The sequence below is a fragment of the Triticum aestivum genome, chromosome 5B, assembly GCF_018294505.1.
Source record: "Triticum aestivum cultivar Chinese Spring chromosome 5B, IWGSC CS RefSeq v2.1, whole genome shotgun sequence".
In the NCBI taxonomy this organism is placed as follows: domain Eukaryota; kingdom Viridiplantae; phylum Streptophyta; class Magnoliopsida; order Poales; family Poaceae; genus Triticum; species Triticum aestivum.
The window spans coordinates 165,400,378-165,414,373 of NC_057807.1; the positions used below are offsets into that span (position 1 = coordinate 165,400,378).

Here is a 13,996-nt window from a genome sequence, read left to right on the forward strand (position 1 = left end):
GCTAAGCACTTTATGAACCCCGGCTAGTTGAGCCTGTGTTGAGACGGCATCTTCAGGCGTGTCCTGTGAGGATCTCATGAAGAGAGACTTCTTGCAATCCCTGCTACAATCTTCCTGCCCGGGCAGATCATCCATATCCACATTAGCATGCTGATAGCCCGATTCGTCATATGGTTGACTCATCATATCTATGTCACAATCATACGCGTTTGTATTGAGGAAAGCCATTGGGTCGACCTCCGTCTCATCATCCATTCTCTGTTCCGCAGGACCAATTACATAAGCCAGTACTATTGCATCCCCTTCATCACGTCATCCCTCGCTCTCACCCGGCACTACAGGAGCTGGTAATTGCATAGGCGGGGTGGTGGTCTCCACACATGCTTGTTGATATGTGGTTATTTGTGTGCTCTCAGCCGGCTCTAGACGAATAAGATTCTTCGGCCATAGCAGCACCCAACCCTTGCAGCTTCCAATCCGCGGCGGGGTCTAGTTGTCCTCTCCCACATGCTGTACCGGAGGAGGCAAATCCTCGTGCCCCGATTTCACACTGGACAAGTTAACCCTGAAGTGCCCAGTGGGGATCGGTTGGTTGTGGAACGTGGGTTGCAAGGGGTTCATTATCACCCCCTTTCCCACATCCACCTTCTGGCCTTTGATCTAGTAGAGTATGGTGCACGGGGTTTCTTCGGCCTGCAAACACATGTCTGTCGCGTAAAACATCCGAAAGGCAACGGAAATGAAATATTCTATAGGGTGGGACTATTTAGGAACCCCTGTAGAGTTCCTAAATAAGGTTATTTAGTAACCCCTATTATGAAACTACAAATCAAAATCCCTGTCGGATCTCGATCCGCCCCCGCCCAAGACATACCTACCACCGGTGGCTACATCCTACAGGTAGTGAGCGACGGAGATGGCAACATTCCCCGGTTAACCTGTAGCTTCAAGGCCGCCTCGCGTGTGTGAGAGACGGCGGCAGCCGGAGCGAGGGCATGTGCGGCGACAGCAGCAACGATTACCCGCTTCTCTGTAGCTTTGGGGCCGCCTCGCGCGAGTGAGCGATGGCGATAACCGGAGCGAGGGAGTGCACGGCGGCAGCGGCGACGATTCCCCCCAGTTGTCCTGTTTCTTCTGAGGCCTCCTCGCGCTAGCTAGCTGCGGATTTCGAGCGACGAAGTCGAGCGACAAGACTACAGTAGCTCCTGGGCCCATGACGGGGATGAAGCCAGTGACGTCAACAGCAGACTTGGGTACGATTCCCTTAACATCGCGGCTTGGGGACGAACTCCGCCGCACCTACATCAGTCCTCGCCGGCGTCAAGCTGCCACGCAGACGCGGAGTGGAGGACCGCGAACCCAGATGGCCGCGACGTGGTCCTTCGGCCCTGCCTCACTGGGGCGTGGTCTTTCAGCGTCGAGCAACCTCAGCTGGGAGGCATTGAGGGGCGCGTGGCTCTGGTGCTGCGCACTGGCGGCGGTAGTCGGCATCGGCAGTAAGCTCGTGGTCTTCATCCCCTCCCTGTCTTCCCCTTTGACTCTCTCATACTCTGAACCGTCCGCCACATGGAAAGCAACGCACAGGCAGCAGTGCATCGAGGAAGCATGAGTTATAGACGGCCATTCGAGTTCCTCTACAAGCAGCAGTTGGACGACAGTTAATTGGTGCTCTCCCCATCCCCCATTGTTGCAGTTCTTCCGCAACAGCTAGTTGTCGTTCGTGTGGCAGTTAGTATTTTGTCATGGGGCAGTTAGAGAATAATAGTTAGCTGTGTTAAATTAAAGTGTTAACTGATGTATTGACCTTGTTAACTGCAGAATTTGGCCCCTGTTCTCTCTTCAGTCAAATTTATTTTAGTGATTTCTATTAGCTTGCTGATTTTCATCCGTTGGTGCGTTGAAAACAAAAGAAGTTAACTTTTTTTGCTTCTGTAATAGTTAACTATGGAATTTGCATAAGTTATTAAAAACAGGAAAAGTTAACACATCGGTCTGCTGTTGTGTTGTCACCACGGTGTCGGTGCCGCACAATCTGATGCTCTTGCTGTTAAAAATAAATGTAGCTAACTTCAGTTAATCTGATGCTCTTGCATAAGCGCCGGCAAGGACGTCTCATCATCGATGATGCTGTCTATCGCCAGAGTCAACCGGGTTTGTCGAATGCAGGCTCGTGCAAAAGCTTCTATCCGGTAAGTACGCACCACCACCAAGGCTAAGGTCGCCTCTCTTTTCCCTGGTAATTAAGAATTCAAATGCTAAGTACACCAGACACGATTCATATGTACTGCTGTGTTATACATGTATGTAATGGAGGTGTACTCCAAAAAACACTACTATGAGATTAGTTAAATTCAGTTGAAAATGAATAACCTGAAAGCCCCCTCTATTACCTAACTAAATTAAGTTGAGACGTGGAACCATTTTACTTGCTGCTCATCAAAAAAAGGCTACTACTACTACTGAATAAAGGAAACTTGTTCTCATATCCCTCTTGTGCTCAACTCCTACAGAAATTGTGGCAGTTACCAGTAGGTCACTTGCAGTTAGCTAGCAGCATGGCTCCCGGTTAATTGGATGTTCACAAGCAGTTCTTTTATATGCAGCGGGTAGCAACTAGCAAGCAGTTAATTGGAGTTTAACAAGCAGCAGTTATCCAACGGTTTCATTTGGAGCTTAACAGGCAGCATTCAGCAAGCAGTTTTTTTTCCTGATGCAGTTATCTACAGAAACAAAAATGATGCGGCTCGTTAGTAAATTTGATCTAAATCACTAAATGAGCTGAATAGGTAAGGTTCTGTTTATTCTGTGAAAAGAATGCGAGCGTACAGTGTGTTTTGGATCCTCCCAGGGGCTCTAATCCATGTTTTATGTATTAGAAATAGATATGTGTGCCTTATGTTATTTAGGCAGTATCTAAAATAGAAGTTAGATTTTGTGCTTCTATTGCAGATAACCAGGCCATCAGGGGCATTCCACACAACCCAAACTGCTCGCTCTGCTCGACAACGCCGAAAACGGCTGCTCACCTGCTGGCAGCCTACCCCTTCTCGGCAGAGGTTTGGAACTGCATCAACAACAAGCTGGGACACCCGTTCTCCATGCTACGGATGGCGACACTAGCAACCACCAGGGGCCGATCCCTCAAAGCATCATGGACATGATAGCTCTAGGCACTGCCGGCTCTGGTGCACAGGAAGACGACCATTTGCGTTGGTGCATAGATGTTGTGGAAGGAACGCAATGCCCGCATCTTCAACAACACTCGGTGCACGCCCAATCAGTCGTATCATGGGTGAAGCAAGGTGTTGGTTGGCGGCCGGGATTCACCAGCTGGACGGGATATTCGAGCCACCATCATTTCTATTACATGTTTGGTCTTGTACTGTAGGACGCTGCCCCAAATGAAATTCGGGCAGATTGTAATCTCGCTTTAATTGCCACTTCCCTTACTTTGTACTTTTTTCCCTCTCTGATCAATCAATGAAATGAGGCCCTAGGGCCATATTTTTGTCAAAAAAATCCTCATTCAGTTAATTGATCATGTTTCATGAAGTTAACAGTTCATTGTCAGGCAATTGTGCTACTGTGATTCCCTATGATATACTCCCTCCGTTCCAAATTACTCGTCGTGGTTTTAGTTCAAATGGGAACTAAAACCACGACGAGTAATTTGGAACGGAGGGAGTAACTATTACCGTAGAAATTAATTTCAGTTAACTTTGGCGCAGTTAATTTGATAGTTCCATTCAGTTAACTGTACCAGTTAAATTCGTGTTACTATGGTAGTTTGCTATTATATAGAAAAACGAAAAAATGGCAGTTAACACTGGTGAACAAATGGCAATTATACTTTGCAATCTGTGGCGGTTAGCGTGACTCAGCGGAAAAACAAAGGAAAATAATTAGTATCTACAGTTAACTTGCTCGTCTCCAGATAGTTAGCTATTTCACTCCCGACAGTTAGCATGACCCAAGCGAAAAAATCCAGTCGAAGTTAACCTCGGCAATCATCACAGTTAAGTTGATGTTAACTGATGCAGGCCCGACAGTGAGCTATTCCAGTCCAGACAATTAGCATCACCCATGAAAAAAAATTAGTCTCTTCAATCCGACAGTTAACTTGGTGCTAACTACCGCAGTCCCGTCAGTTAGTAGAATCAGTCCCAAGAGTTAGTGTGACCCAGGAAAAAGAATGAAAAAGAAAAAAAGTATTTTCAGTCCTGGCAGTTAAGTTGGTGCTAACTGCCGTGATTTCTAGCAGTTAGCTACTTCACTCCCGGCGGTTAACTTAACCCGACGATAAAAGTATAGAAGGAAAAAACAATTTCTTTAGTCTAGTAGTTAACTTGATCAGCATACACCAGTTAGCTATTCCTCTCAAGCAGTTAGCGTGTACTGTAGTTGTTCGGGCAAAAAATGTCGAAAATGATGTTAGTTTTTTGAAAACTGCTCTTAAACCGTAGCAAATCTGAAAATGCGTTATATATGCCAAAATTCAGGCTAATCAGTAGCTTTCTAATGGTATATAATACGCATCATTCCGACCAAAAGTTTGAAAATTCCTTTCACAAAAACATTGAAAACTCGTTTGATGAATTTTTAGTTTTTTGAATTTTGTTTACAAACCAAATCGATTTTGGGAAAAAGATCAACATGAGTTTTTTCCTCCTTCTCAATAGCTATCCAACGGTACATCATTTGCATCATTCCGATAAACGGTTCAAAAATTATGATAAAAAAATAGTGCGAAAAAAGGTGCCAGAAAAAGTCCGCCCCGACAATTAACTAGTATAGTTCGCACAGTTAGCTGTCTGTTGTCGTGCAGTTAGGAACGGTTCCTGAATAGCTTATTCAGTAATGGGTTGCAGAATAGCTGGAATATATATATATATATATATATATATATATATATATATATATATATATATATATATATATATATATATATATATTGGTGCAACATGTAATTACCGTGAGGGCGTCGAGCTCAGCCAAAGATGAAGGCCCACCTAGCGCGCTAGAGACTGAGGATGGGCTGCTATGAGCGGGAGTGAGTGCGAGAGGAGGCCCGGTTGCGTGAGCAAGTGATGGTGCGGTGGTGTTGATGTTCACGGAGTTGCTCCCAACAAAACTGGGCAACATGAAATCATGTACCATCTTGTCTGGATTTTCCTTCGCCCAGTTGATGATAGCTGGAACCAAGTTAGTAGCAAAATCATTTCTGGAGGCAGTTACAACTGCATTGACTGCCTGCTGTAGCAACTCATTTTTCTCCTCGGTTGTTTTTTTTGCGTCCTCAGCTGCTTTCTTCTCGACCGCAAGCTTCACCTTCTCGTTGATGTTCGCCTGACTAAACTTATTTTTCTGCTTCCTGGCCTCCGGGCCATCGTTGTAAAACACCTTCCACGTGGCGCCGTCTCCAGCGCCGTGCACACGACCATATTGCGGCTGCTGGCCCAAAGGGAGTCCCTTAAGTTCGTTCAAGGCCCGGTTGAGAGGGGTGTCCCACTTGGGCCTCATCAGAGAAGTAGGGCTTTTAGCTACAAGCTGGTGTTGCTTCTCCTGCAGAAGGAGCGTGAACCAGATAGGGATGTGTAGTCGACTAGATCTGGAGCTAAATGTAAGGTGGTAAAAGAATAATTACCAGTAAGCTGATCAATTTCCTTGTGATTTGGTCTGTGTAAAAAACCTTCTTTTCCTTGTCCCACTTGTAGCGGGCCCTGATGAAGTCACGCTCCAAGGGGTTGGTGAACTTCGTGAAGGGGTCTGGGAGAACCGCGGCTTCACGTTCCGCGTCCTCCTTATGCCATATGGGCCTTTTACCGAGGTAGCCACGGCTTTTGAGGTGATGCTTCCCCGTGTTCCTTTGCTGAAGGCTCTTGAATTTCGCAGCCTTGGCCTTGGCTGCCTCGGTAGCGCAAGTGTCCTTGAACTTTTCGAACTCCTCTTCCTTAAGTGTCGGATTTTCCTCCAGAATCTTGGACAGGGGTTTCTCAGCCTCAATAGCTCGTTTCACCCTCCATTTCCAGGAGGCCAAATCATTGCTGAACATGCCCATGGCATGATTGTTAATCTTTTTCATCTTCGAATCATCCCACGGTTGTTCTATGTTATCATCACGGTCGGGGAACTTGAATCTCTTGTGCAACTTCGTCAGGAGCAACTGCGTCAAATGTTCTTTACTCCTTAAGTCATTGTCGTTGATGCTCGCGCATTCCCGTAGGATGTATCCTACTTGGTTCCCATAGCACTTACGAGGTTCTTCCGGCTCTAATGGCTCAAACTTGCCAGGTGCCATTTTTGTGATCACCAATCGTCCAATCCCTAGTTTGTTAGGTTTTCATATCCTCTACTTCTTCTGCTTCTTCTTTTCGGTAGCGGCATCAGCGCCGACACCTTCCCTGCCGGTCTCGGCGCCGCCATCGGTGCCGGCGTCGTCGGTGTCGATGTTGGCGTCAGTACCATCATCGGGGCCGACCTGCAAACCTTTACTTTGCAATTGCTTATCAGTCAAATAGTCGAGGTACTCTTGTTCACACTCATAATCCATCTCGTCTGCATCTTGGTCAGAAGGCCCAGTTTCTTCGTTGTTCAACATGTTTCCTATGATTAAGTCTCCTCGTTTTGTTGGGAACGTAGCAGAAATTCAAAATTTTCCTACGTGTCACCAAGATCTATCTATGGAGAAACCAGCAACGAGGGGAAGGAGAGTGCATCTACATACCCTTGTAGATCGCTAAGCGGAAGCGTTCAAGAGAACGGGGTTGAAGGAGTCGTACTCGTCGTGATCCAAATCACCGAAGATCCTAGTGCCGAACGGACGGCACCTCCGCGTTCAACACACGTACAGCCCGGTGACGTCTCCCACGCCTTGATCCAACAAGGAGAGAGGGAGAGGTTGAGGAAGACTCCATCCAGCAGCAGCACAATGGCATGGTGGTGATGGAGGAGCGTGGCAATCCTGCAGGGCTTCGCCAAGCACCTGTGGGAGAGGAGGAGGTGTCACGGGAGGGAGGGAGGCGCCAGGGCTTCAGGTATGGATGCCCTCCCTCCCCTCCACTATATATAGGGGCAAGGGAGAGGGGGGAGGCGCAGCCTTGCCCCTTCCTCCAAGGAAGGGGTGCGGCCAAAGGGGGGAGGAGTGCCTCCCAAGTCAAGTGGAGGCCCTCCCCCTTAGGGTTTCCCCCTCCCATGCGCATGGGCCTTGGGGGGGCTGGTGCCCTTGGCCCATTAAGGCTAGGGAGCCCCCCTACAGCCCATGCTACTATATTGGACGTGGTGGAACAATTTCCGGACCTCCGGACCCCTCCGGAATCCTCCGGAACCTTCTGGAAGCTTCCCGGTACAATACCGAGAAAACCCGAACTTTTTCCGGAACCCGAACAACAACTTTCCATATATAAATCTTTACCTCCGGACCATTCCGGAACTCCTCGTGACGTCCGGGATCTCATCCGGGACTCCGAACAACATTCGGTAACCACATACAAACTTCCTTTATAACCCTAGCGTCATCGAACCTTAAGTGTGTAGACCCTACGGGTTCGGGAACCATGCAGACATGACCGAGACAACTCTCCGGCCAATAACCAACAGCGGGATCTGGATACCCATGTTGGCTCCCACATGTTCCACGATGATCTCATCGGATGAACCACGATGTCAAGGACTCAATGAATCCCGTATACAATTCCCTTTGTCTAGCGGTATTTTACTTGCCCGAGATTCGATCGTCGATATACCGATATCATGTTCAATCTCGTTACCGGCAAGTCTCTTTACTCGTTCCGTAACACATCATCCCGTGATCAACCCCTTGGTCACATTGTGCACATTATGATGATGTCCTACCGAGTGGGCCCAGAGATACCTCTCCGTTTACACGGAGTGACAAATCCCAGTCTCGATTCGTGCCAACCCAACAGACACTTTCGGAGATACCTGTAATGCACCTTTATAGCCACCCAGTTACGTTGTGACGTTTGGTACACCCAAAGCATTCCTACGGTATCCGGGAGTTGCACAATCTCATGGTCTAAGGAAAAGATACTTGACATTAGAAAAGCTTTAGCATACGAACTACACGATCTTTGTGCTAGGCTTAGGATTGGGTCTTGTCCATCACATCATTCTCCTAATGATGTGATCCCGTTATCAACGACATCCAATGTCCATAGCCAGGAAACCATGACTATCTGTTGATCACAACGAGCTAGTCAACTAGAGGCTCACTAGGGATATATTGTAGTCTATGTATTCACACGTGTATTACGATTTCCGGATAATACAGTTATAGCATGAATAAAAGACCATTATCATGAACAAAGAAATATAATAATAACACTTTTATTATTGCCTCTAGGGCATATTTCCAACAGTCTCCCACTTGCACTAGAGTCAATAATCTAGTTCACATCACCATGTGATTAACACTGACAGGTCACATCACCATGTGATCAACATCCAAAGAGTTTACTAGTGTCACTAAACTAGTTCACATCTTCATGTGATTAAGACTCAATGAGATCTGGGGTTTGATCATGTTCTGCTTGTGAGAGAGGTTTTAGTCAACGGATCTGTAATATTCAGATCCGTATGTACTTCGCAAATCTCTAGGTCATATTGTAAATGCTGCTTCCACGCTCCACTTGGAGCTATTCCAAATGGTTGCTCCACTATACGTATCCGGTTTGCTACTCAGAGTCATTCGGATAGGTGTTAAAGCTTGCATCGACGTAACCCTTTACGTCGAACTCTTTATCACCTCCATAATCAAGAAACAAATCCTTATTCCTCTAAGGATAACTTTGACCTCTATCTGGTGATCCACTCCTTGATCACCTTTGTACTCTCTTGCCAGACATGTGGCAAGGCACACATCAGGTGCGGTACTTAGCATAGCATACTGTAGAGCCTACGTCTAAAGCATAGGGGACGACCTTCGTCCTTTCTCTCTTTTATGCCGAGGTCGAGCTTTAAGTCTTAACTTCGTACCTTACAACTCAGGCAAGAACTCCTTCTTTAACTGATCCATCTTGAACACCTTCAAGATCATGTCAAGGTATGTGCTCATTTGAAAGTATTATTAAGCATTTTGATCTATCCTCATAGGTCTTGATGCTCAATGTTCAAGTAGCTTAATCCAGGTTTTCTATTGAAAAACACCTTTCAAATAACCCTATATGCTTTCTAGAAATTCTACATCATTTCTGATCAACAATATGTCAAGAACATATACTCATCAGAAATTCTATAGTGCTCCCACTCACTTCTTTGGAAATACAAGTTTCTCATAAACTTTGTACAAACCCAAAATCTTTGATCATCTCATCAAAGTGTACATTCCAACTCCGAGATGCTTACTCCAGTCCTTAGAAGGATCGCTGGAGCTAGCATACCTTTTAGCATCCTTAGGATCGACAAAACCTTTCTGATTGTATCGCATACAACCTTTCCATACGAAGACTGGTAAGGAAACTCGTTTTGTCATCCATCTGTCAGATTTCATAAATGCAGCTAATGCTAACACGAATCAGATGGACTTAAGCATCGCTACGGATGAGAAAATTTCATCGTAGTCAACTCCTTGAACTTGTGAAAAACTCTTCGCCACAAGTCGAGCTTCATAGATGGTGACATTACCATCCACGTCCGTCTTCTTCTTAAAGATCCATTTATCTCAATGGCTTGCCGATCATCGGGCAAGTCCACCAAAGTCCATGCTTTGTTCTGATACATGGATCCTATCTCGGATTTCATGGCTTCTAACCATTTGTCGGAATTTGGGCCCACCATTGCTTCTCCATAGCTCGTAGGTTCATTGTTGTCTAGCAACATGACCTTCAAGACAGGATTACTGTACCACTCTGAAGTAGTACATATCCTTGTCACCCTACGAGGTACGGTAGTGACTTGGTCCGAAACTTCATGATCACTATCATAAGCTTCTACTTCAATTGGTGTAGGTGCCACAGGAACAACTTCCTGTGCCCTGCTACACACTTGTTGAAGTGACGGTTCAATAACCTCATCAAGTCTCCACCATCCTCCCTCTCAATTCTTTCGAGAGAAACCTTTTTCTCGAGAAAGGACCCGATTTGAGAAACAATCCCTATTGCTTTCGGATCTGAATTAGGAGGTATACCCAACCGTTTTGGGTGTCCTATGAAGATGCATTTTATCCGCTTTGGGTTCGAGCTTATCAACCTGAAACCTTTTCACATAAGCGTCGCAGCCCCAGACCTTTAAGAAATGACAACTTAGATTTCTCCAAACCATAATTCAAATGTTGTCTTCTCAACGGAATTATGTGGTACCCTATTAAAGTGAGTGCGGTTGTCTCTAATGCCTAACCCATGAATAATAGTGGTAATTTCGATAAGAGACATCATGGTACGCACCATATCCAATAGGGTGCAACTATGATGTTCGGACACACCATCACACTATGGTGTTCCAGGCGGTATTAATTGTGAAACAATTTCCACAATGTCTTAATTGTGTGCCAAAGCTCGTAACTCAGATACTCGTCTCTATGATCATATCATAGATATTTTATCCTCTTGTCACGATGATCTTCAACTTCACTCTGAAATTACTTGAACCATTCAATAATTCAGACTTGTGTCTCATCAAGTAAATATACTCAGTATCTACTCAAATCATCTGTGAAGTAAGAACATAACGATATTCACTGCATGCCTCAGCACTCATTGGACTGCACACATCAAAATGTGTTGCTTCCAACAAGTTGCTATCTTGTTCCATTTTACTGAAAACGAGGCTTTCAGTCATCTTGCCCATGTGGTATAATTTGCATATCTCAAGTGATACAAAATCAAGTGAGTCCAAACGATCCATCTGCATGGAGTTTCTTCATGCGTATACACCAATAGACATGGTTCGCATGTCTCAAACTTTTCAAAAACGAGTGAGTCCAAAGATCCATCAACATGGAGCTTCTTCATGCGTTTTTATACCAATATGACTTACATGGAAGTGCCACAAGTAAGTGGTACTATCATTACTATCTTATATCTTTTGGCATGAAAATGTGTATCACTATGATCGAGATTCAATAAACCATTCCTTTAGGTGCAAGACCACCGAAGGTATTATTCAAATAAACAGAGTAACCATTATTCTCCTTAAATGAATAATCGTATTGCGATAGACATAATCCAATCATGTCTATGCTCAACGCAAACACCAAATGACAATTATTCAGGTTTAATACTAATCTTGATGGTAGAGGGAGCGTGCGATGTTTGATCACATCAAACTTGGAAACACTTCCAACACGTATCGTCAGCTCACCTTTAGCTAGTCTCCGTTTATTCCGTAGCTCTTTTATTTCGAGTTACTAACACTTAGCAACCAAACCGGTATCTTAATACCCTGGTGCTACTAGGAGTACTAGTAAAGTACACATTAACATAATGTATATCCAATATACTTCTATCGACTTTGCCAGCCTTCTCATCTACCAAGTATCTAGGGTAATTCTGCTCCAGTGGTTTTTCCCCTTATTACAGAAGCACTTAGTCTCGGGTTTGGGTTCAACCTTGGGTTTCTTCACTAGAGCAGCAGCTGATTTGCCGTTTCATGAAGTATTCCTTCTTGCCCTTGCCCTTCTTGAAACTAGTGGTTTCACCAACCATCAACAATTGATGCTCCTTCTTGATTTCTACTTTTGCGATGTCAAACAACGCGAATACCTCAAGGATCATCATATCTATCCCTGATATGTTATAGTTCATCACAAAGCTCTAGCAGGTTGGTGGCAATGACTTTGGAGAAACATCACTATCTCATATGGAAGATCAACTCCCACCCGATTCAAGTGATTGTTGCACTCAGACAATCTGAGCACAAGCTCAACGATTGAGCTTTTCTCCCTTAGTTTGCAGGTTAAGAAAATCGTTGGAGGTCTTATACCTCTTGACGTGGGCACGAGCCTGAAATCCCAATTTCAGCCCTTGAAACATCTCATATGTGCCGCGACGTTTTGAAAACGTCTTTGGTGCCTCTACTTAAACCATTTAACTGAACTATCACGTAGTTATCAAAACGTGTATGTCTGATGTTCGCAACATCCACAAATGACGTTTGGGGTTTAGCACACTGAGTGGTGCATTAAGGACATAAGCTTTCTACTGTCCGCATAATCGCTACTTTCAACTTTCAACTATATTTTCTCTAGGAACATATCTAAACAGTGGAACTAAAGCGCGAGCTTACGACATAATTTGCAAAAATCTTTTGACTATGTTCAGGATAATTAAGTTCATCTTATGAACTCCCACTCAAATAGACATCCCTCTGGTCATCTAAGTGATTACATGATCCGAGTCAACTAGGCCGTGTCCAATCATCACGTGAGACGGACTAGTCATCATCGGTGAACATCTTCATGTTGATCGTATCTACTATACGACTCATGCTCGACCTTTCGGTCTCCGTGTTCCGAGGCCATGTCTGTACATGCTAGGCTCGTCAAGTTAACCCTAAGTGTTTTCGCTGTGTAAAACTGTCTTACACCCGTTGTATGTGAACGTAAGAATCCATCACACCCGATCATCACGTGGTGCTTAGAAGCGACGAACTGTAGCAACAGTGCACAGTTAGGGGAGAACACTTCTTGAAATTTTGTAAGGGATCATCTTATTTACTACCGTCGTCCTAAGTAAACAAGATGCATAAACATGATAAACATCACATGCAATCAAATAGTGACATGATATGGCCAATATCATTTTGCTCCTTTTGATCTCCATCTTCGGGGCTCCATGATCATCATCGTCACCGGCATGACACCATGATCTCCATCATCGTGTCTTCATGAAGTTGTCTCGTCAACTATTACTTCTACTACTATGGCTACCGGTTAGCAATAAAGTAAAGTAATTACATGGCGTTGTTCAATGACACGCAGGTCATACAATAAATAAAGACAACTCCTATGGCTCCTGCCGGTTGTCATACTCATCGACATGCAAGTCGTGAATCCTATTACAAGAACATGATCAATCTCATACATCACATATCATTCATCACATTCTTCTTGGCCATATCACATCACAAAGCATACCCTGCAAAAACAAGTTAGACGTCCTCTAATTGTTGTTTGCATGTTTTACGTGGCTGCTATGGGTTTCTAGCAAGAACGTTTCTTACCTACGCAAAAACCACAACGTGATATGCCAATTGCTATTTACGCTTCATAAGGACCATTTTCATCGAATCCGTTCCGACTAAAGTGGGAGAGACTGGCACCCGCTAGCCACCTTATGCACCAAGTGCATGTCAATCGGTGGAACCTGTCTCACGTAAGAGTACGTGTAAGGTCGGTCTGGGCCGCTTCATCCCACAATACTGTCGAAACAAGATTGGACTAGTAACGGTAAGCATATTGAACAACATCAACGCCCACAACTACTTTGTGTTCTACTCGTGCAAAGAATCTACGCAATAGACCTAGCTCATGATGCCACTGTTGGGAACGTAGCAGAAATTCAAAATTTTCCTACGTGTTGCCAAGATCTATCTATGGAGAAACCAGCAACGAGGGGAAGGAGAGTGCATCTACATACCCTTGTAGATCGCTAAGCAGAAGTGTTCAAGAGAATAGGGTTGAAGGAGTCGTACTCGTCGTGATCCAAATCACCGGAGATCCTAGTGCCGAACGGACGGCACCTCCGCGTTCAACACACGTACAGCCCGGTGACGTCTCCCACGCCTTGATCCAGCAAGGAGAGAGGGAGAGGTTGAGGAAGACTCCATCCAGCAGCAGCACAACGGCATGGTGGTGATGGAGGAGCGTGGCAATCCTGCAGGGCTTCGCCAAGCACCTGTGGGAGAGGAGGAGGTGTCACGGGAGGGAGGGAGGCGCCAGGGCTTCAGGTATGGATGCCCTCCCTCCCCTCCACTATATATAGGGGAAAGGGAGAGGGGGGAGGCGCAGCGTTGCCCCTTCCTCCAAGGAAGGGGTGCGGCC

At 45.3% G+C, this 13,996-nt stretch overlaps 1 long non-coding RNA gene across 2 annotated transcripts; it reads left to right on the plus strand.

The window, feature by feature from the left end:
• Positions 1–817: 817 nt before the first annotated feature.
• LOC123110923 (uncharacterized) lies at positions 818–3,557 on the plus strand. 2 transcript variants are annotated; one of them, XR_006453832.1, is made up of 3 exons: positions 818–2,189; positions 2,604–2,786; positions 2,930–3,557. It is a non-coding gene; the product is annotated as an uncharacterized lncRNA (long non-coding RNA). The 2 variants fall into 2 exon arrangements; XR_006453831.1 differs by having other exon boundaries at positions 823–2,189; positions 2,950–3,557.
• The last annotated feature ends 10,439 nt before the right edge of the window (positions 3,558–13,996 follow it).